Source organism: Bos indicus, chromosome 20 (genome assembly GCF_029378745.1).
Source record: "Bos indicus isolate NIAB-ARS_2022 breed Sahiwal x Tharparkar chromosome 20, NIAB-ARS_B.indTharparkar_mat_pri_1.0, whole genome shotgun sequence".
Lineage (NCBI taxonomy): Eukaryota > Metazoa > Chordata > Mammalia > Artiodactyla > Bovidae > Bos > Bos indicus.
Window position 1 is genome coordinate 11,626,495 of NC_091779.1, and position 22,227 is coordinate 11,648,721.

Here is a 22,227-nt window from a genome sequence, read left to right on the forward strand (position 1 = left end):
ACCTGACAGCATGTTCAAAAATTATCAATGAAATCCGTTGAAATGCTCAAGCAACCTCTTCAGATGATGTTGTTGACCACAATTCACCTTTATGCTCTGCTTCACTAGGCATGGCCTTTTATTCCCCTTGATTTGCAAGAGTTAACTTCTGAGCACTATCAAGGAGATAAGACAGGAATCAGAAGCTTTAGAAAAGTAAGTGAATCTGTGTTTGTGAGATAGACAATGAAAATCTCTGTGACTGAGCATTCACAGAGTCTTTGGAATACTCTGCTCTACACAGTGTTCTGTTTCACAAAGTTTTGTTTTGCTGTGCCCACAAATTTTTAGGGGTATAAGGTTTATATTAGTATTGGATTCAACTGAATACAAGACAAAGCCCCAAATAACAGTGATTTATATAAGAAGTTTCTCCCATTCTCTTTCCCTTTCTTTCCCCTTCTCCGCCAGTTCCTCACTCCCTCTCTCAAGGAAAATCTTCAGAAAGGCAGCTCCGGGCTGGTATTCAGGAGCATGATATTGCTGGGGAATGGAGGCTCCTGCTTGCTCTACCAGAGCTATGGTATGGTCTTGTTTTTCATGGCCCAAGACTGCTCTTATTCCATCATATCCTTCTCAGACATCAGTACAGAGATTGGGGTAGAGGGGAAGATAATGCACGTTTCTTTTAAGGAGACTTTCTAGGAACACGCAACACAAGCAGCTTCCACCTCATTGGCTAGAACTTGGTCACGTGATCACATCATAATGTGAGCCTCAGAAATGCAATCTTAGCTGGGGAGAAACACAAGCAGTTTGTAAGGACACATGAAAACAAAGTGGCCAATTAAATCAGATTTCCAGTTTCCAAATAAACCTTTTTTCTTTTTTTAGTATAAGAGTATGATATTTGAGACATATTACAGTAAAATTGCATTTACTTCTTTTCTGAAAGTCAAGTTTATCTTGATAGTCTATATTTTTATTTGCTAAATCTGGCAAACATAGGTAGAAATTAGGGTATCTCTACTAAAAGGAAGAATCAAATAGATACTGAAATAGGTAAGCACTGGTCTCTGGCACAGCTACTTGAAAGGACCTGATGCAATTAAATATTATCTGGCTATGGAATTAAAAGACAGACATTGGGATGGGAATATGAAAACTTCTGAGATCATCTTCGCTATCTTTGATTATAAACCTAGACTAATAAATCTTCACTAGTAAAGTCAATGTTTGGGATCATCACATAAAGTACTTCATCTCTCAAGTCTAATGTTTGCTACTGAGACTGTGAAGTACTTTATATGATTTTCCGCACATATAATAATAGGAAGATACTGACCATGACAAAAACATCTTTGAAGATTGCCTTTATAGTCCTGTAAGTAAATTATTACTTATTCTCGGCCCGATTCCTCTCTTTGAGTCTGACACAAGGTGTGACCATGTTCCCTTCTGAATGATTCCTTTTTACTTGTCATGGATGTTAAATGTTAGTTCAGACTTTCTATTTATTTAACTCATTCAGTTTACTTTGGAATAGGAGGGGAGCTCCCAGGGACCACCAGTTTTATTTTTGGCACAGGCTGAGCTTCCTAAATACAGAAGCACTTTTCTGTCAGATCATAAGGTCATCTCTGAATGGGGCAGCTTTCTTTCCTGAATGGGCCTTCAGCATCCAGGCTGGGTCTGACTCACGACAGAGAAGGAACACTTTGCCTTCTGTTTACATTCCATTTGGTGGGAAGCAGCAAGCAACACCTTGAAGATAAAGCCATGATACTCATCCTTTCCTGCTTTCACATCCTGACCCCATACACTGACCATCAGAACTATATCTGATAAAAATGCACTTAGATGCTTTTTCTTGTTCTCTCTCTCTCTTTTTGAAATCTTTACCTATTTGCTCCTCTGACCTCAACAAGAATATTTGTAGCAAGTTTTCAAATTATAGCATTTTTATTACAAAAAGTAGAATTAAAAAGGATGACTAGAATTTTAGGGACTATTGCTTTTCTTATCCCTTTGGATTCTAAAGCTACCGAATGATTCATAGTTCATTTCCAAGCATGAATACTATTCTCTTGCTACCTCTAAGGCATGATAAGGAAAAAAAATCCTCAGAGAGCAAACTGAGGAACAACATATTTGTGGTTCGAGCTAGATGAATGGAAAAGAACAGAACACTCAGTGGATTAAATAGGCTCCTCCAAAGCTAGGCTTAGTGGTTGAATGGTCTCCCAGTTTATATTAAAGGACTTACTTCCATTTACAAAATGATTCCCTTTGTGTGGTTCAAGGCTTAATATGCTGGGCATTTCCCCAGCCCTAAGCATTTATTTTAAAAAAAGCTTTCCATGTCAAGGAAATTCAGGTTCAGAAAAGATAAATTTAATGATGAGATCTACAACTTGAAGTTCTGGCTAATTTCAGGTGCTGAACATTCTCCAACCATTTTTACTGGAATGGGAGGGATCCATCAAATGTCATGACTTGGTTCCAGTTGTGTTATCACCTTCAATCGGATGAAAAATGCCCTTGGAACTGAGGATGTGCATTCCTGAGAGTGCTTACATTCAACATATGGTTACATGAGGCCAAGCTTCAAGATGAAAGGGAAGGAAATAAGACTGTTGCCCAGAAATGTCTAAATGCTGGCAAAATATCAGGATGAATGATTCAATTTTTCACTTTTATCCACCCCTGTGTATAAGTATCCAAAATTGAAGTTATCTTGGTAGGTACTTTGACTTGGCAATAATAGACATTATAAGCTTCCTAAGACCATGGCCTGTAGGATGAGAATGCTAATATTAGAATACTTGAATTATGACACATTCTCCAGTGCCATCACTGGCAGCTATGGAGCTTTCAGTGCAAGGTCTGATCATTGATCATCTCCAACTCCCGGTTCTCCATGTCAAGCCTGCCATATGGTTGGCACTTAGTATGTGTCTGGTGAATGAAATATAATGACTAACAACGCAGTGGAAACTTTAACCACAATAGCTGTTACACTCAGTAGAAATATTTCCAAAGAGAAGCCAAGAAAGAGTTTTAAAAATGCAGTTCTGAAGAAAGGAGCTAAAATAAATATGAAAACCAAGACATAAAGCCAAATACATCAGTAACCGGGCTCCACTGACATACCTGGTTAGCATCTCATTGAACTTGGGTTTCATTTGGAGGAGTGTACTCTCTATAAACACAAAGACCCATATAACAATAAACAAGAACAGTTCAAAGGGCAACATTAATTAGAAAGGAATGGCTTTCTTTATCATTTGCTGCAGAAGATATTTAAAAAGGCGCTCACTTTCTAATCCACAGCAAGGCTGAAATCTGTCCCTTCTCTTCATTCCCTTCACTCATCACAGCCATTCATATTCTCTTCCTTCTCTTTAACTTCCAAGACAATAATATTTGCTCTTCCCTACCCCACAGGGCTTTTCGCACTCCTTTCCCTTCTTTGCAGTATTTCTCTTAGCCCTTTATTGTATAAACTTCTTTCCAAGTACTAATTATCAAGTCCCTTTAGGGAGACTACAGAGAAGGAAAATTGGGTTAAAAAAACTGCAGAATTCTCTTAGGCGCGCTGGATGAGTGTGGAAGTCTATACATATTCTCAGATTAATCACTTTTGTCTCAGTGCTGTCATTTGAGTCAGTCACTTAATAGGAATCAGCATTTGATGTGTAAAGAGAATGAGATCCCATAATGTGTGCAGTGATAAACACAATTTCTTTTATAGCCATCACAGACATTTTAAGGCACAGCAAAGCTCACTCTGGCAGATGATTTATCTGCTATAGTATGGTAGAAAGGTAGGTAAGAAGGATCATACCATTTTCATGGCACAGATTTGTTACAAGGTGTTTTATTAAAGGACCTGGCATCTTTGAACTTAACAGTTGCTAGGCTAACGTGTGTCTTACTTTACACAGCAGCACTTACTGGTGAAGGGTGGACAAGCTGCTTAGCTTTATGATAATCGTTAAGTATTCAGGCCAAATGAGATGTCCCAAACTAAGCCGGGTATTTCCCACTTATCCCCTGGTGGCAACACACCTTGAGTGACTATTTCTAGTGGCGGCTCTTAAACAATTTCTTCTATCACTTAATGGCACTGGTTTAATATGCTCCTTTCTAAGGTCATGTCTAGCTCTGAAAAAGTGTCTTTACAAAATCATCTCCACTATAAATGTTGGAGATGTGTTATTTATTAAACAGATATGAGGTCTAGGCACTGACTGGCTATTGCCCATATTGTGATATCAGGTTAGTTTCATAAAAATACACTAATGCAATAAAAGTAAGCCTTTATTTTAATGAAAACCAGAACATTATATAGTCTGGCAGAATTTCAGATGTTGTTGATTATACTTGAAGAATCCCGAGGCTTTAAAAATAGTAGTAGAGGGACTTCCCTGCCGGTCCAGTGGATAAGCCTCAGTGCTTCCATTGCAGGGGACACAGGTTTGATCCCTGGTTGGGAAATTAAGATCCTGTATGTTGTGTGGGGTGGCCAAATTTTTTTAAGAAATGAAACATTCAATAAACATAAAGTATTATAAACCAGTAGTAGATGTAGAGTTTCATGGGATTGTTTTTTCTAGTATTTTTCTCTCCTGGACCATTTCACTCCCTTTTGAATTGTGTTCTCCATGTTCCTGTCATGATTATCCTATGTCTGCGGTAAATGGTTTTCATCTAACACATGCTTACTTTCAGTTTGCAAGTGTGTCCCATTGGGCACCTGTGTGTCCCTCTCCAGAATCCTCTTCTTTCTAGCCACTGCTGCACTGGGCAACCTAGTCCCTGCAGGCTCTGACCAGATTTGCACAGCTCTTCTGGCTCAGTTTATCTCTGCCCTTATCAGATATTGCTTGCTTCCTCTTCTGGGCTTATCTCCTTTACAAAACTGAAGATGCTGGCTTATACATTCACAACCGGAAGCATGAGAGTGATAATTCCCGAGGTCCATCCTTCAGGGGATGGGAACAGGAGTGCTTTCCTGTTCGTCCCATGTGCTTAGTTCTGCAACACTTGTTTATAAGATTCCTCAGAAGGTCCCAGCAGAATCAACCACCAGTTTCCTGTAGCAGAAGTCAACTCAACAACATATTTTTGCATAGGTTTTCCCTTTTTTCAATGATTACTTCCCTTCCCCCTCTTCTGCTCTAAAGGATCACTTTCCCAAAGAAATCATGGGCATGCCAGGGTCTGTCTCACACTCTGGGGAGACATAGGCTCTAATAGGCGTTTATAACACTTGGGGGAATCCTCTTCTTATCCTTTGGTAAGGAAGAGTTACATAAAAGTCCTTTCTATGTTCTTTGCTTGTTTTGATTACCAAAAATGTATGCTTTGGATAGGAAAGTTGTATGTTGACACTGTCCAATCAGTAGGTACTAGGTACCTGTGGGTATTGAGCCCCTGATATGTGGTTAGTCCAAATTGAGATGTTCTATAAATGTGAAACGTATGCCAGATTTTGGAGAGTAATTTTTATATGGATTATATGCTGAAATGATAATATTTTACATATATTGGTCTAATCAAGTATATTATTAAAGTTGATATTGCTTTCTTACATCTTAAATGTGGCTATTAGATAATTTACCATTTTATGTGTGGCTCACATTATATTCTTATTGGACACTTTTATAGGTAAAAGGAGATTTTAAGAGACATATGAGTCAATTGCAATGCACTGACTTTGAAGCTTTAATTAAAACAAAAATTATGTCTAAGTCAAAGACAAGTAGTATGTTATCACTTATATGTGGAATCTAAAAAATAAAATAAACAAATGAATATAACTAAACAGAAACGGACTCAGATATTGACCATAAACTAGTGGTTACTAGTAGGGGAAGGAATATAGGCCAATATTTTATAATAACTTTAAGTGAATAAGTAAGTGAAGTCGCTCAGTCGTGTCTTACTCTTTGTGACCCCATGGACTGCAGCCTACCAGGCTCCTCTGTCCATGGGCTTTTCCAGGCAAGAGTACTGGAATGGGTTGACATTTCCTTCTCTGTAATAACTTTATGTGGAATATAATCTTTAAAAATATTGAATCACTATGTTATGTACCTCTAACTAATATAATACTGAAAATCAAGTACATTTCAATAAAATGTCTATGTAAAAACTATGAGACAATGAGAAAAAATTTGAAAACTGCCTGAATATTTGACATAATGAAATATTGTTAAATATTTAGGTGTGAGGAAAGTCTTAACACTATGATTTTGCTTTTGCTTTTTAAAGTGCATATCTTTTAGAGATATACACCAATATATTTATGAGTCAAATGACACAATGTCATATGTTCATGTCAAAGTAATCCATGCATGGGGTAGGGAAAAAGTGGGTAGGCATATAAATGAAATGAAACTGGCCTTTGGTTGATCGTTGGTAAAACTAGGTAATGGGAGCTATAAGTTTATTATTCTATTGTCTCTACTTTGCATATGTTTTGAATTTTCTATGATAAAAGGTAATTTACCAAAAAAGGACAAATTTTATTAATGTCTAGTGATAGCAAGGCACTGACATATCTATAAGCAATTGATATGTACATGATAAAGGCTCCACTTCAGTTTCTTCTCAGCCTCTTGACAAGAAGAAGTTTACTTGATACAGCTTTATTATAGTAGATGTACACTAGGAGTTTTCTTTGTGTGGAGAAGTTAACGTGACTAAGTCATGCGAAGGGAATTAATGCATATTGAATCCCAAAATGATCTTGATATTAATATCATTCAAAGAAAGGTAGCTTTTGTTATATTATAAATATAAAATATAAATAATATATTCATAAGTATATTCACAGAAAATGTTTGCATGTTAATCTCTATATTTATTTATGCTTATATATAAAATTAACTGCATAGAATATAAATAAGATACTTATAATTTTATTTATAAAGATATTATTTATCTATAAACATATAAGTGTGAAAGGAATTTCCTTTTAAACTATGCCTTGTTTTCTACTCTTCTTTCCAGTCATTTTCACTAAAATGTTTTAAAAATATATACACTCATTTTCTCTCCTGCTACAAAGTATTAAAATCTGATGTTCTATCTTACAAGCTTTTCGATGAGTCAATGACCACATTGTAATAGTCCTAAGGCAGAGCAAAGTGTAATATAACCATTAAGATATAAGACATGTTTGAGTTCCATAGGCAAGTACTCTAATAAAACATGCCTGAACTAATTGTACTCTGGTAGGCTGATATTTTGTAGCCCGTTTTTCTAAACTTTTAGTTCAGGAGTGGATTTGTGAGTGGGTGAGTGTGATGTGGTCGGGTACGTACCTTTTTGAGCCCTCTCTCGGGATAAAATGAACAGTGAAGCTTGTACATGTAGAGCGTTTTCCATCTGCTTTCTGATCCCTAATTGATTAAGTGCACTTGACTTCATTGTGCCCCTGGCTGGGAGTCAGGACGCCACCATGCTGTCTACCCTGGGCTTATTGCACAGAACTTCTCAGGCTGCACTGTGCATGTTAAATCTGTCCAGAGCAATTACAACTAGGGGAAACAAATACCCAGTCCTTAAAAGCACTAACTGAGAACACTCCATGCCATTCTTACCTTGCCTTTTCGAGAGTTTCTCAAATTGAAGGACATTTTCTGGTCCAAGAACCTATTAGACCAAGTACTTCTCAAGGGATTTCATTACCAGCCCCTATGTCTATAAAACTTGGCATGTAGAAGATGCTCAAAGAATGTTTATGAATGAAAGCATGACTCTGATTTACTGTCTAATGGGTTATTGATCTCATATCTTATATAGCAGAGAGATATGGCTCTTTACTTCTACAGTAGCTCTATTGATTTATAAATTGAGTTGTACTCAAATCTCAGAAGAACTAAAATCTATTTCTCACATTAAATTGTCCATGCTCTAGGACCCATAAAATCACCAAGCTTTAATCCAAGGTCACCTTGATAATATCTAGGTCTTTAGGCTGTGTCCTGGGGAAACTTAGATTTCCCTGAATAGATAAGAGACTTCTGAGAGGACATAGAGGAACTCCATCTCCTGTCACCTCCAGCTGGAGTTCAACTCAAGCTTATATTGTGTGCGAGGAAGGAAAAAATGGATCTTGGCTATGCAAAGTTCAAAAATCACTGATCTTGACCAGTTGCTTTATTTTACAGGGAAGAAATTGAATTTCAGAAATATTCAGTGGTAAGTTCAAGCTCACATTGTTAGCTAGAGCAAAACTGAGGCTAGAACTCCTTCAGGCCAAATCCCTGCCTGACCCCTTCCCCAGGTACCTATGTTGTTCCATGGCAAAGTTACACTACTTTCCTTCTTTTATGATCACATTGACCCAAATGCATTTTGGATATATTTGTACATTGTTTAAAGTGATCTTACATTTCCAGCTTGAATATATCCCTTCTATTTCCCAAAATGTATTGTAGTGTTCTTGCAGATGGAAGCCAAAACCTCTATTTTCTTGGTACCCTATCTCCTATTCCCAGTGGGGTTTCAGTAAGTGTTCAGGAAGTTATTTATGGACCAACTGACTGACAGCAAATGAAACCTAAGATATATGGAGGTTTGGGAAAACTTTGGGGCTTAGCCACAAGGACAAAAGATGACAGTTTCTGCTGTGTAACTTGGAGACATTGTTTTGATAAACAACTGCACAGGTCCACCAGTTTCCTAATTTAGAAAAATCCCCAGTTTTCAGAGTGCTTGGAAAATCAGTCACTAGTGCACTTTGTACACTTTAGAAAAAATGAGGATAAGTGTTCATAATTTCTCACCCATAGTGGAGAAAAATAGACAGATGAGAACAGAGCTGGTGGATTAACATAGCAGTTAACGCAGACTGTGTTTGAGCTAGGATCGAGTTGACCTCACTGAGATTTAAATGGTCACTTAAATTGCTGCTGTTTTCTGGTCTTTCAAACTTTCACAAAGGGAGAGAGGGTAGACTGGAGTGTTTTCATGGGTACAGTTTGGAATCAGTCTAGGTTTTAATCTCAGCTTTATTGATTGCTAGTTGTATAACTTCAGACAAGGTACTCAATCTGGCTGATCGTGTCTCCTCTTCTGTTAACTGGAGATAATATTTCCTCAATACAGTTTATACAAAGAAGTGAGATACTGCATAGGCAATTGCACAGTACCTTGCTGTGTGAAGTGCTCACTAGCAATTGTGAATACTACTGCAGGGGATGAAGGTAGGCTTTTAAACTGTTGTCCAACCTGTGGTTACGGATTCTAAGTTTACTTAGTCTGTTGGTCCATGTCCAGTTCTAACTGTTGCTTCTTGACATGCATACCGATTTCTCAGGAGGCAGGTAAGGTGATCTAATGTTCCCATTTCTTGTTGGAGAAGACTCTTGAGAGTCCCTTGGACAGCAAGGAGATCCAACCAATCCATCCTAAAGGAAATCAGTCCTGGATATTCATTGGAAGGACTGATGCTGAAGCTGAAACTCCAATACCTTGGCCACCTGATGTGAAGAACTGACCCATTGGAAAAGACCTTGAAGCTGGGAAAGATTGAAGGCAGGAGGAGAAGGGGACAACAGATGATGAGATGGTTGGATAGCATCACTGACTCCATGGACATGAGCTTGAGCAAGTTCTGGGAGTTGGTGATGGACAGGGAAGCCTGGCGTGCTACAGTCCATGGGGTCGGAAAGAGTCAGACACGACTGAGCAACTGAACTGAACTGAACTGAAGAATTTCCCACAGGTTGTTGTGATCCACAAAGTCTTTAGCATAATCAATGAAGCAGTAGTAGATGTTTTTCTGGAATTCTCTTGCTTTTTCTATGATCCAATGGATGTTGGCAATTTGATTTCTGGTTCCTCTAAATCAAGCTTTTTCTAAATCCAGCTTGAATATTTGGATATGCCCTCTTAACCAACTCTTATTCATCATTCATGACTCAATCATTTGGCTGAGTTTAGCTAAGGGTCTTCTTCAGTGTGCTCTCATACAAATCATCTAACTAGTCACCATATGACACTGAAATAATGTCTTAATGTGTTAGTATCTTCTATGAGGCCACAAGGCTATTAATAATTTCTGCATTTACATCTTATATCTAGTTCATAAAGCACAGTAGGTATTCGATGGATGTTTGTCGACCCCTGGGCTGGGTACGATGAGAGCAAAATCTGGTATAAAACATGGTCCCTAGCCTGCTACTGCTGCTGCTGCTAAGTCACTTCAGTCGTGTCCAACTCTGTGCGACCCCATAGACAGCAGCCCACCAGGCTCCCCCGTCCCTGGGACTCTCCAGACAAGAACACTGGAGTGGGTTACCATTTCCTTCTCCAGTGCATGAAAGTGAAAAGTGAAAGTGAAGTCGCTCAGTCATGTCCGACTTTTAGCGACCCCATGGACTGCAGCCTACCAGGTTCCTCCATCCATGGGATTTTCCAGGCAAGAGTACTGGTGTGGGATGCCATTGCCTTCTCTGGATCCCTGGCCTGAAGAAGTTGAAACATCCTCAGGATACGGGTCATGATTTGTTAAGCTGAATACGCATTATTGAGTGGAGCACCATGCCCATGGAAGCATTGACTAAAGTTCTAAAAAATGCACTGTCTATCTAGGTGGTCTACTACTATGTGCTAGTTAATTGCATTTAGACTTGCTTAAAACCGAGAAATAATGTCATAAACATTCACATTCACTTCCACTGGATACCCAATGTTACTTAGAGCAGTAGTTCACAGTAGAATCAGCACCATCTGGGAACTTGTTAGAAATGTGAATTCTTATACCCTCTGGCCCAGACCTACTGAATTACAGACTCTGGAAGGAGAGGCTAGCAATCTGTGTTTTAAGTCTTCCAGATGATTCTAATGCACCCGAAATCTGAGAACCACTGCCCTCCAGAAATAGGTTTGATAGGCTCCCTTGGTTTGACTTTGAATTCCAGGAAGATGAATATAACTCATTAGATACCAGCACATTATTCTAATAAAGATGATGCTAGCTATTGAATATTCTCATTCACACACAAGTTACATTTGCATGAATTTGCAGACTTCTACATAACCTGACCCCTGGAGGAAGAAATGGTAACCCACTCCAGTATTCTTGCCTGGAGAATTCCATGGACAGAGGAGCCTGGTGCTCTACAGTCCATGGGACCACACACAGTCAGACACGACTGTGACTAACACACACACATATAACCCGACTCCTCCCCAAACCTCCTCGGAACTGTTGTCTCAGGGTCACTTGAGATGTAGTCCTCCCAGGCTTGAAGTCTTACAAATTCTCACCAAAGAAAACAACATTCAACTTTTAGAGTTGACAAGAGGAGAAAGAGGGCACCTTAACCGGATTTCTCTCACAGCAATAAGGGCAAAATGGTGGTATAACCCACAAGAAAAGTGGAACTTGGAGGAGCAGTGAGCTTTAGAATAAATGTAAAGAGCTTGAACTCCCCTCTATTTGTCCATTCCCAGATGCCCAGGGTCAGCTCATAATAACTTCAAAACCATTTGTGGAATGTAGTGAGTACAGGTGCAGAGTTGCTCTTCAAGGAGGTTTATAGTTTCAGGGAAATCCAAGTAATGTAAATCTATTCACAATCTATTTCATATCTGGCAAAGCAAGTTCAATACTTATAATAGTTATCATTTTCTCAGCCCTTTGTATTAATATATTCTAGGTTCTGGTCTAAGCTGTTGAGAAACATCATCTATAATCTATAAACTATACTAAAATGAATATTGTGATGTTCATTTTATAGAAGAGAGACATGAGATTAAAAAATTTACCCAAGGCCACATAGAAGGGAAAGAGGAGGAAATTGCTTTTTTTTTTTTTTTTGAACCATTTTCCCTTTAATTTGAATTTAAAATCAATTTCTTTAAATATTTTGGGCTTCCCTGATAGCTCAGTTGGTAAAGAATCTGCCTGCAGTGCAGGAGACCTGGGTTCAATCTCTGGGTTGGGAAGATCCCCTGGAGAAGGGAACAGCTACCCACTCCAGTACTCTGGCCTGGAGAATTCCGTGGACTGTATAGTCCATGGGGCTGCAAAGAGTCGGACATGACTGAGCAACTTTCACTTTCACTTTAAATATTTCAGTTACAAGTTTTAAATAGCGAAGACAAAGATGCTACAGGCACTCAGCACTGGTTCTCACCCCTCCCCCACTCTTATCCCCAGGCCTTGCTTCTTCATTCAAGATATAAATGGGCCCTCTGCACTAAATAAATAGCTTCTGGCATCAAGTATCAGCAGCCTCAGGCCTGGATGCAGCTGCATACAAAGCTATGAAGCCTAGTGGCTTTCAGGATAAGATGTGTGCTTTTAACCATGCTCTAAAGAATTCCAATGATTGTGCCCATATGCCAAGGCAGCATCTCAGAGGTGACATTAGCCATTTCCCCACTGTGCACTAGCTTCCTGGGCTGGTTTCCACCACAGTCCATCCTTCCCCGCAGCTGTATTCTGTGTAGGAAGGGTAAGGGCCTGCACCCTCAGGACCATACTACAGAAATAAACAGAACCTCCTCTTCAGCCTACAGAACCAAATCTGACACCAAAGCTCATGCTCTCTGTCACACATGGCTGCCAGAGCTTGTGAGTTCACCCACCCTTGACCTTATGATCTAACTCTGCATTGTAACTCCCCCAGCACTCGTATCTTATGCCACTGACCCATGATCTTCCTGACTTTTCTGTAATCATTTTCCCCACCTGTTTTGGATCTCAGTATTTAAATGGACATTGCCAGTCTGGAAGAATTTCTCTTGAACCCAGGCAGGAAAATATGAATGGAACAAAACAAAGGATTGTGCCACTGTTTCTGTGTCCTGGCTTGTGCTGGCCTTTTCTAGAGCCAGAGAAAGGGACTGTCAGATGTTTGATAGTAAGAAGCTTTTAAAAAGGCCAACCGGATCAAAAACCCTCTCTTTGGCCATTTTCTCTTCTGGAACAATTGATCAAATGCGGTTATAATTTAACCTTTTTGGCTATGATGCTAACTATCCATACAACTGAAAGCTTTCCTAAGGGTGGTAACTCAGTAGTACATTGTCAACCATTAAAAAACTTAACTGGAAGTAGTTTTCAGGGTAGAAAGAAAGTTTTAAGAAATGTGAACCGAAATCCACAAGGTTTGTTAGGAGAGAGGCGAGAGAAAGACATGTGAGCAGGGCAATCCACAACAGACTACGCCAGTGTCCCGTTAGGGTGCTAGTGACTATGTTCCTGCGTAGCAACAGGCTTCCAGAAGGAAGAGAAATAGAAGTGAGCAGAGTGGGCGTGGGGTACTGAAGGCCAGCTTCTCCCTGGGCCGGTCTCACTTTTGCTCCTGCAACCCTCCTGTTCCCACTCCAATTAAGAGGTATTTCTCTTTACCGAACTTAGTTGAGGAGCAGGAAAATCCAGAGGAAGTCGAAGGATCAAGGAGAATTTGCAGCTCTTGATAAGCCTTCCTCCATACCTTCATAATAGTTCTTTGTACTTATGGGGTCACTTCAAACATGTATATTTTAAAATACAAATTCTGAAATGAAATGGAAAACCTCAATGCCGAGGAGAAGGGGAAATGGTTTTGTAGAGCATGGATGTGTGAGTCTTCACATCCCCAGAGCGAGGCCACAGACCTGGGAGGGCTTACCAATAGATGTGCAACAATCATCATGAAACCAAGCAGAACCCCTGTGGGGCCCTCCCAGGTATGCAAGGCTTTCAGTGCACTCCAGTTTCTTTCATGTAGAGAAAGGGCTTCAGCCTCTTGGACTTTCCCTGAGTTCCAAAGGACTGATTGAAACAATTACTAATTAAGGAAGGGGGGAAATGCAAAAAGAAACAGCAGTGCAGGATGGGGCAGGGTCCGGGTGCCCCCTCTGGGGATATGCATAGCAATCTGATGTATATCTCTGAATTCTCCGGCCTCTACCCATGTGGAGGATGGTAACTTCAGTCTGACTGCAAGCACAGGGATCCCAGCGTGATTGGAATCAGAAGGCTGATGACTGGGATTTTTAGAGTATCACCGCATTACCTCACAGCCAGCCAGTCAGAAGAAATTCACACACCCTGCAGCCCTTCTCCCAGATTTTTAAAATAAAAGCTCTTCCCTGAAAAACTGCTGGGGGCGCAGGGAGTTCAGGCTTTTTGAGCACAACCTGCCCATTCTCCTTGGTTGGCCCTTGTGAAAAACCTTTCTCTGCTCCAAACTCCAACTTTTAGGTTTGCTTGGCCCTACTGTGCGTTGGGCACACAAACTTGAGTTTGACAAAGATAATAATAATAAGGAGGCTGTGGATATAATATCAAAGGAGTTAAGGGGAACTCAAAAGTTCCGCTGAGTGTAAGTCTGCTCAGAATAGTAAAAGAGAAGGCTAAAAAAATCAGGACTGCACACAATCTGGGCTTGCAGACCAAAATCTTTTCTGACTTTCTGGAATTTTGTAATGAGCTAGATGGTCTATACAGGCACAGAAACAGGAAAACAGAAGGTCCAGGCAGGATCTCTTATCACAGAATCCTGATAAGAAGAACCTATAGACCATCAATGATGAACATTCTTTAGCCTTCAAGTGAACAAGACCTGGAGAACCCAAGCCAAAGAGAAGAAATGAGCTTAATATTTATGAAGATATCCAGGAAGGGTAAAAACCACAGGTAGTCTAAAGGACTCATTTTACTGGAGGACAATTAACATTATTAAGAAAGTCTTTTGTATTATTATCTCAAATCCTTCCCAATGCAGATTGAACCCACATAGATTTAGGCAATAGTAATTCAAGAAAACAAGTTACAACCTACTGTTAAGAAGGAAAAAAATAGAATTAGTGTTTTCTACAGTCATATTTATTTTCATTACCTGGTTCTCTGCTTATATTTCTAGTTAAGTGAAGGCTTTAAGTGAGAAAAAGGTCTCATAGCTCATTAGTTTCATTTTCTCTCTTGCTCCACTAGCTCTAAGAGGGAAGGGCTTTTGTTTTGTTTTGTTTTGTTTACGACTATCCCCAGAGTCTAGAAATAGTGCCTGACATTTAATAGATATTTAGACATTCAATAAATTTTGAAATAATTAGACTTGCATTATCATCTATTATCTAATCACAACTCCTTACACTTACACACTATACCCTTATTTCTGAAGACAATCCTCATCAAACATGAACCTTGATGACAAGTACTCTCCTTTCTCAAACTTTTCAAAGGATGCACATGGTTTAGGAGAACATCATTATTCCTTAATAAGCTATTCAAGGTACTTGTCTACACACCTGAAACTAACAAAATACTGTAAATTAATTATGGTTGTGATTTAGTCTCTCAGTCATATCTGACTCTTGTGATCCCATGGAATGTAGCCTGCCAGACTCCTCTGTCCATGGGACTCTCCCGGCAAGAATACTGGAGTGGGTAGCGATTCCCTTCTCCAGGGGATCTTCCCCACCCAGATATCGAACCCAGGTCTCCTGCATTGCAGGCAGCCTCCTTATCAACTGAGCCACCAGGGAAACTGACACTTAATAGACATTTAGACGTTCAATAAATATTGAAATAATTAGACTTGCAATATCATCTAATCACTCTCCTTGCCTCTTTACACTTACACAATACACCCTTTAGTTCAGTTCAGTCGCTCAGTTGTGTCCGACTCTTTGCGACCCCACGAATCGCAGCACGCCAGGCCTCCCTGTCCATCACCAACTCCCGGAGTTCACTCAGACTCACGTCCATCGAGTCAGTGATACCATCCAGCCATCTCATCCTCTGTTGTCCCCTTCTCCTCCTGCTCCCAATCCCTCCCAGCATCAGGGTCTTTTCCAAAGAGTCAACTCTTTGCATGAGGTGGCCAAAGTACTGGAGTTTCAGCTTTAGCATCATTCCTTCCGAAGAAATACCAGGGCTGATCTCCTTCAGAATGGACTTATTAAGTGTAAATTAATTATACTTCAATTAAAAATAGGAAAAAAAATAAGCTGTTTTGGAAAGGGCTATATTCTGTATTCTGGAAAGGGCTTATGTCTTCAGATTCACCTGCCAGAGCCTGTGCCTTCTGCATCAGGACTGTGGTTGGCCTGGCTGATGCATTTTCTCTTCCTAGGACACTCCCTTCCCAACTTCCGCTTTCTCTTGGCAAACTCTTACTTATCCCTTAAGATTCAGAATGAATGTCACTCCTTCTGGGAAGTCTTCTCAGACTAACCCTAAATCTGGTTGCTTACTTTGGCACACAATGCTACAAAAATGCTTCTATCAACATGTTTAAAATATACTGGATTATGAACTTACATGTTTGTGTTTTCTACTACTGCGTTCTCTATAATTACTTTTAGGTTAGGTACTGTGGCTTAGTCATTTCTCTATCCCCAGTGCCAGATAGCATGTTTGTTGCAAAATCAACACAATATTTGGGGATAGGAACACTGAAAAGGTTCTGAGGCATTGGTGACATTTTAAAAAATATTTTAAATTAAAGGTTTATTTTGGTTTGTAAGTCAATGTTATTTTTAAATAACGTTGATGATCACTAAAAGTTTCATCTATTAAGTACTACATGACACAGTCTATCTTCATTATTTAGCTTTCTTTTTTTTATTGTGGTAAAATACATATAAGATGAAATTTACCATATTAATCATTTTTAAGTATAAAATTCAGTGGCAGTAGTTGCATTCACAATTCTGTACAACCATCATTATTTTCTCATTTCCAGAACTTTTCTATCGTCCCAAACAGAAATGCTATACCAATTAAACAACTTCCCATTTCTCCTGGCCCTAGCCCCTGACAACCTCTACGCTGCTTACTGTTTTGATGGGCCACTCTAGGTACCTCATATAACTGAAATTATACAATATTTGTTCTTTCGTGTTTGGTTTATTCACTTTAGCAAAACAGTTTTAAGGTTCATGCATGTTGTAACATGTATCAGAATTTCATTCCTTTTTAAGGCTGAATTATAATCCATTGTATGGATATATCATATTTGGTTTATCTAATTCATCGACTGATAGATATTTGTGTTATTTCCACCGCTATTGTGACTAGTACTACTGTACAAGTATCTGTTTGAATTTCTGCTTTCAATAATTTGGGACATACACATTAGAGTGGAATTGATGGATCATAAGGTGACTCTGTGTTTAACTTTTTGAGGAACTACCAAACTGTTTTTTGCATTGGCTACAACATGCACATTCCCATCAAAAATGTACAAGGCTTCCAATTCTTAGGAGGCCTCACCACCGCTTGTTAGTTTCCATTTTTAATAATGGCTGTTCTAATGGTATGACTTGTGGCATGTTGATGGCATTAAAATTTGTTTTTTGCTATATTTATATTTTCAATTTTGAGAATGAAATTTGAGTGATAAATTCCTATGCTTAAATTTTGAAAAATTAGAAACACTGTTATTTATAAAATCCACATGTCCCTCAGCTTAGGTAGGAAAATGCTCAGTTGTGTCCAACTCTTTGAGACCCCATAGACTGTAGCCCACCAGACTCCTCTGTCCGTGGAATTCTCTGGGCAAGAATACTGGAGTGGGTTGCCATTTCCTTCTCCAGGGGATGTTCCCAACCCTGGGATCAAACCCTGGTCTCCTGGACAGCAAGCAGATTCTTTACCATATGAGCCACCAGCTTAGGTATAGTTTTACAAAAAGTAGAGATACACACATACATATATATATATACATATATACACACACATATATATGTATATACACATATAAGTAAAAAGTAGGAGGGAAAATGATTCTCATTTTCTGTCACTCAGCAATTTCCTGAGTTAATAACCTTTACAATGCAGTCTGTAAGTGCTTCTGAAAACATATTTAATTGACAATTGTATGAAGCAGGACTGTTCTAGTAATAATCTCCAGTGAAACTTATTCCATATTTTTGCATTAGTTTGAGCATTTTTATGATTTTAAGGATGGAAAAAAGCTTACAGAAAACCACACATATGCAAATAGTGAATATGAAAATATGCACAGGAAATATTGCTTATTTTTATGAATTTGTTATAGCACATTAAAGAAAAACCAATGTTTTTGCAGTATTAAAGTTCACAATTTCAGCAATCTGTTAAGGCCTCTAGAGGAACATTAGTTACGGCAGGGAACTCCAGCACTTTAGAGAGTTGCCAATGGAAAAAGGTTTCTCTCTCACAGACTTAACTGAGAGAAGCATTTAACAGGAGGCAATTTTATAATGTGACTACAATACTCTCTGAAGGCAATCACACACTCAGAATTGGTTGATTTATAGGAACTTGGCCTTAGTGTCCTAAAATGAGTCTTTGACAGACAGCAGTATTTTTATGAGACAAAAGGTAGGAAGGTGATCATCCCTGACACTGTGTGCTAGTACCATATAAGTACCATTGGCAGTTGTAAGATTTTGTGAACCTTGTCATATGGTTACCTAGCAAAATCCTTATCATGACCCTATGAAGTAGGCATTGCTGGGTCTAATACCTCCAATGCCTCCATTTGTGGGCAGCAGACCCTGAGGCCAAGAGTAATATCTTTCCCTAGTTCACATAGCAAGTCAGCAGATGAGTTGGGCAATGTGTATTAGTAGAAGATGCATGAGCTTTGGAGAGAGACAGTCAAGTTCAAATCCTGGCTCTGGCACTCTATAGTTGTTTTCTTGGAAGTCTCCTCAAATTCTTTAAGTCTTAGGTTCATGTCTTATAAAATGAGATTAATAATATCTATCTATCTCACTGCACTGTTTCGAGAATAAATATTTAATAATGGGAAAGAGTTTTAGCAAACTCTGGGAGATAGTAAAGAACAGGGAAGTCTGGCATGCTGCAGTCCATGTGGTCACAAAGAGTTGGACACAACTGAGCGACCGAACAACAACAACCAGTATTCTTGCCTGAGAAATCCCATGGACAGAGGAGCCTGGCATGCTCCAGTCTATGGGATTTCAAAGAACCGGGCACAATGGCTGAACAACAACAGGAATTATTCTGTTACATTTCTCCCAGCCACGCCCATGTAAGATATCAGTAATCAATCATAGCACACTTTCACACAAAGCTGGGGCAACCTAAGAATCTTTCTCAAGCTAATATGGTGGGCAGCTATACCAGCTGAACAGGGTAGGCAGCAGAGGTGGGACTTCTTTGTCACCCTGCTCCTCAGAGCTACACTCACTGCTCTTTGCTTTCACACTCTCTGTCCCTCGGGAACGTTCTTTATCAGCTTATATGAAAAGTCAAGACGTTTTGTAGCTGGGTCCATTTGCTTAGAAAGCCCTCGTCCTCTTTCCCCTCTTCTGTCGATACTAAGCTAATCTATCCCCATCTGCCTGTGACACTATCCTTGAGTGTGCAAGAGGCAAACAGAGGAGGAGAGGTTATTTACATGCAGGAGGAGTGTGGGATAAGAAAAAAATATCCAGACCAACATGGGTCTTTGCTATTGTTTTTCCTAATTTTTTGGTTCTATTGACCTTTTTGAGATTTGTCTGGTAACAGTACAGGTATACCTTGTTGTATTGTACTTCACAGACACTGTGGGTTTTTTGTTTTTTTAACAAAAATTGAAGGTTTGTTGCAACCCTTTGTTGAGAAAGTCTATTTTTCCAACCATATTTGCTCACTTTGTCTCTGTGTCACATTTTGGTAATTCTTGCAATACTTTAAGCTTTTTCATTATTACTGTATCTGTTGTGGTGATCTGTGCTCAGTGATCTTTGATGTTATTTTTATAATTGTTTGGGGACACCAGAAACCTCACTCATATAAGCTAGAAAACTAGCTTAATAAATGTGTGTGTTTTGAGTGCTCTACTAACTGGCTGTTTCCTTATCTTGTTCCCTCTCTTCAGGTCTGCTTAATCTCTGAGACACAACAAAGTTGAAATTAGGCTGATTATTAATCCTACAATAGCCTCTATGTAGTCAAATGAAAGGATAGTCACATGTCTCTCTCAAAGGATAGAAATGATTAAGCTTAGTGAGGAAGACATGTCTAAGCTGAGACAGGCCAAAATGTAGGTCTTTCCCACCAAACAGTTAGCCAAGTTGTGAATGCAAAGGGAAAATTCTTGAAGGGAATTAAAAGTGCTACTCATAAAAAACACATAAAAAAAATCAACACATAAGAAAAATAAGAAAGTGAACATTGCTGATACGGAGAAAATTTTGGTGCTGGATAGAAGATCAAACCAGCCACAATATTTCCTATGCCAGAGACTAATCCAGAGCAAAGCTCTAATTCTCTTTAATTAAATGAAGACTGAGAAAGATGAGGCAGCTGCAGAAGAAAAATTTGAAGCTAGCAGAGCTTGGTTCAAGAGATTGAAGGAAATAAGCCATCTCTATAACATAAAATTGCAAGGTGTGGTAGCAAGTGCTGATGTAGAAGTTGCAGCAAGTTATCCAGAAGCTCTTATTAGAATAATTCATGAAGGTGCTTTCATGAATCAACAATAGATTTTCAATGTAGATGAAACAGCCTTCTATTGGGAAAAGTGCCATCTAGGACTTTCATAGCTAGAGAGGAGGAGTCAACACCTCGTTTCAATGCTTCAAAAAACAGGCTCTCTTTTGTTAGGTGCTAGTGAAGTTGGTGACTTTAAGTTGGAGCCAATGACTTCCCTGGTGGCTCAGATAGTAAAGTGCCTGCCTACAATGCAGACGATCCAGGTTCAATCCCTAGGTCAGGAAGATCTCCTGGAGAAGGAAATGGCAATCCACTCCAGTATTCTTGCCTGGAAAATCCCATGGACGGAGAAACCTGGTAGGCTACAGTCCATGGGGTCGCAAAGAGTCAGACATGACTGAGTGACTTTAATTTCACTTTAATGATTATTTGCCATTCTGAAAATTCTAGGGCCTTTAAGAATTATGCTACATCTACTCTGCCTGTGCTCTATAAATGCAAAAACAAAGCCTGGATGACAGCACCTCGACTGACAGCATAGCTTACTGAATATTTTAAGCCCACTGTTGAGACCTGCTGCTCAGAAAAAAAGATTCCTTTCAAAATATGACTGCTCACTGGCAATGTACCTGGTGACCCAAGAGCTCTGAGGGAGATGTACAAGGAGAGTAATACTGTTTTCAGGCCTGCTGATACAACATTCATTTTGCAGCCCAAGGATCAGGGAGTAACTTAGACTTTTAAGTCTTATTATATACAAAATACGTTTTATAGGGCTATCGCTGCCATAGACAAAAATTCCTCTGATGGATTGGACCAAAGTCAGCTGAAACCTCCTGGAAAGGATTCATCATTCTAGATGCCATTGAGAACACTCATGATTCATAGGAAGAGATCAAAATATCAACATTAACAGGAGTTTGGAAGAAGTTGACTTCTACCCTCATGGATGACTTTGAGAGGTTTAAGACTTCAGTGGAAGAAGTCACTGCAGAGGTGGAAATAACAAGAGAATTAGAATTAGAAGCGGAGCCTGAAGATGTGACTTCATTGTTGCAATCTCATGATAATACTTACATAGATGACTTTTCTGGAGATGAAATCTACTCCTGGTGAAGATGCTGTGAAGATTATTGAAATTACAACAAAGGATTTAGAACATTGCATAAACTTAGCTGATAAAGCAGAGGCAGTGTTTGTAAGAATTGACTCCGATTCTATTAACAAAAGAAGTTCTGCTGTGGGTAAAATGCTATCAAACAGGTTTGTATACTATGGAGAAATGATCCGTGAAAGGAAGAGTCAATTTCTGAGGCAAACTTCAATGTTGTCTATTTTTAAAAACTATCACAGCCACCCCAAACTTCAGCAACCACCACCCTGATCAGCCAGCAACAATCAACATCAAGGTAAGACATTTCACTAGCAAGAAGATTACAACTCAGCGCAGGTTCAGATTATATGGATAGTACTTTTTAGCAATAAAATATTTTTAATTAAGGCATGTGCATTGTTTCTTTAAATAGAAGGCTGTTGACTGCTTAATAGACTACAGTATAGTGTAAACGTAACTTTTACATGTATTGGGAAACAAAAAAAAATTTATGTCTTGCTTTATTGCAATATTTACTTGATTGCACTTGCCTAAAAATCTCTGAGGTATGCCCCTATTCACTGAAGTAGTCACATCCTGCAATCTGAAGGTTAGCTGTTATGTAAGCATTTGTAGAAAGAAAAATAGAGGCACTGCTCTGTTCAAGGTCACCCCATGAGACATAAATGAAAGTGGCAGACAGCTTGAGGTTGTCACCCTTGATGAATCTGAGGTTATAAAAATGAATTCTTGCATTTTAACC

At 39.1% G+C, this 22,227-nt stretch overlaps 1 long non-coding RNA gene across 1 annotated transcript in view; it reads left to right on the forward strand.

Annotated features, from left to right (window-relative positions):
* LOC109574645 (uncharacterized) overlaps window positions 1–22,227 on the forward strand; it is a 51,604-nt gene that overhangs the window by 26,913 nt on the left and 2,464 nt on the right. Inside the window, exon 1 of the long non-coding RNA XR_002183121.2 lies at window positions 1–21,780. This exon is cut by the window's left edge and continues 26,913 nt beyond it. This is a non-coding gene — a long non-coding RNA (uncharacterized lncRNA). The remainder of the gene's footprint in view (window positions 21,781–22,227) is intronic.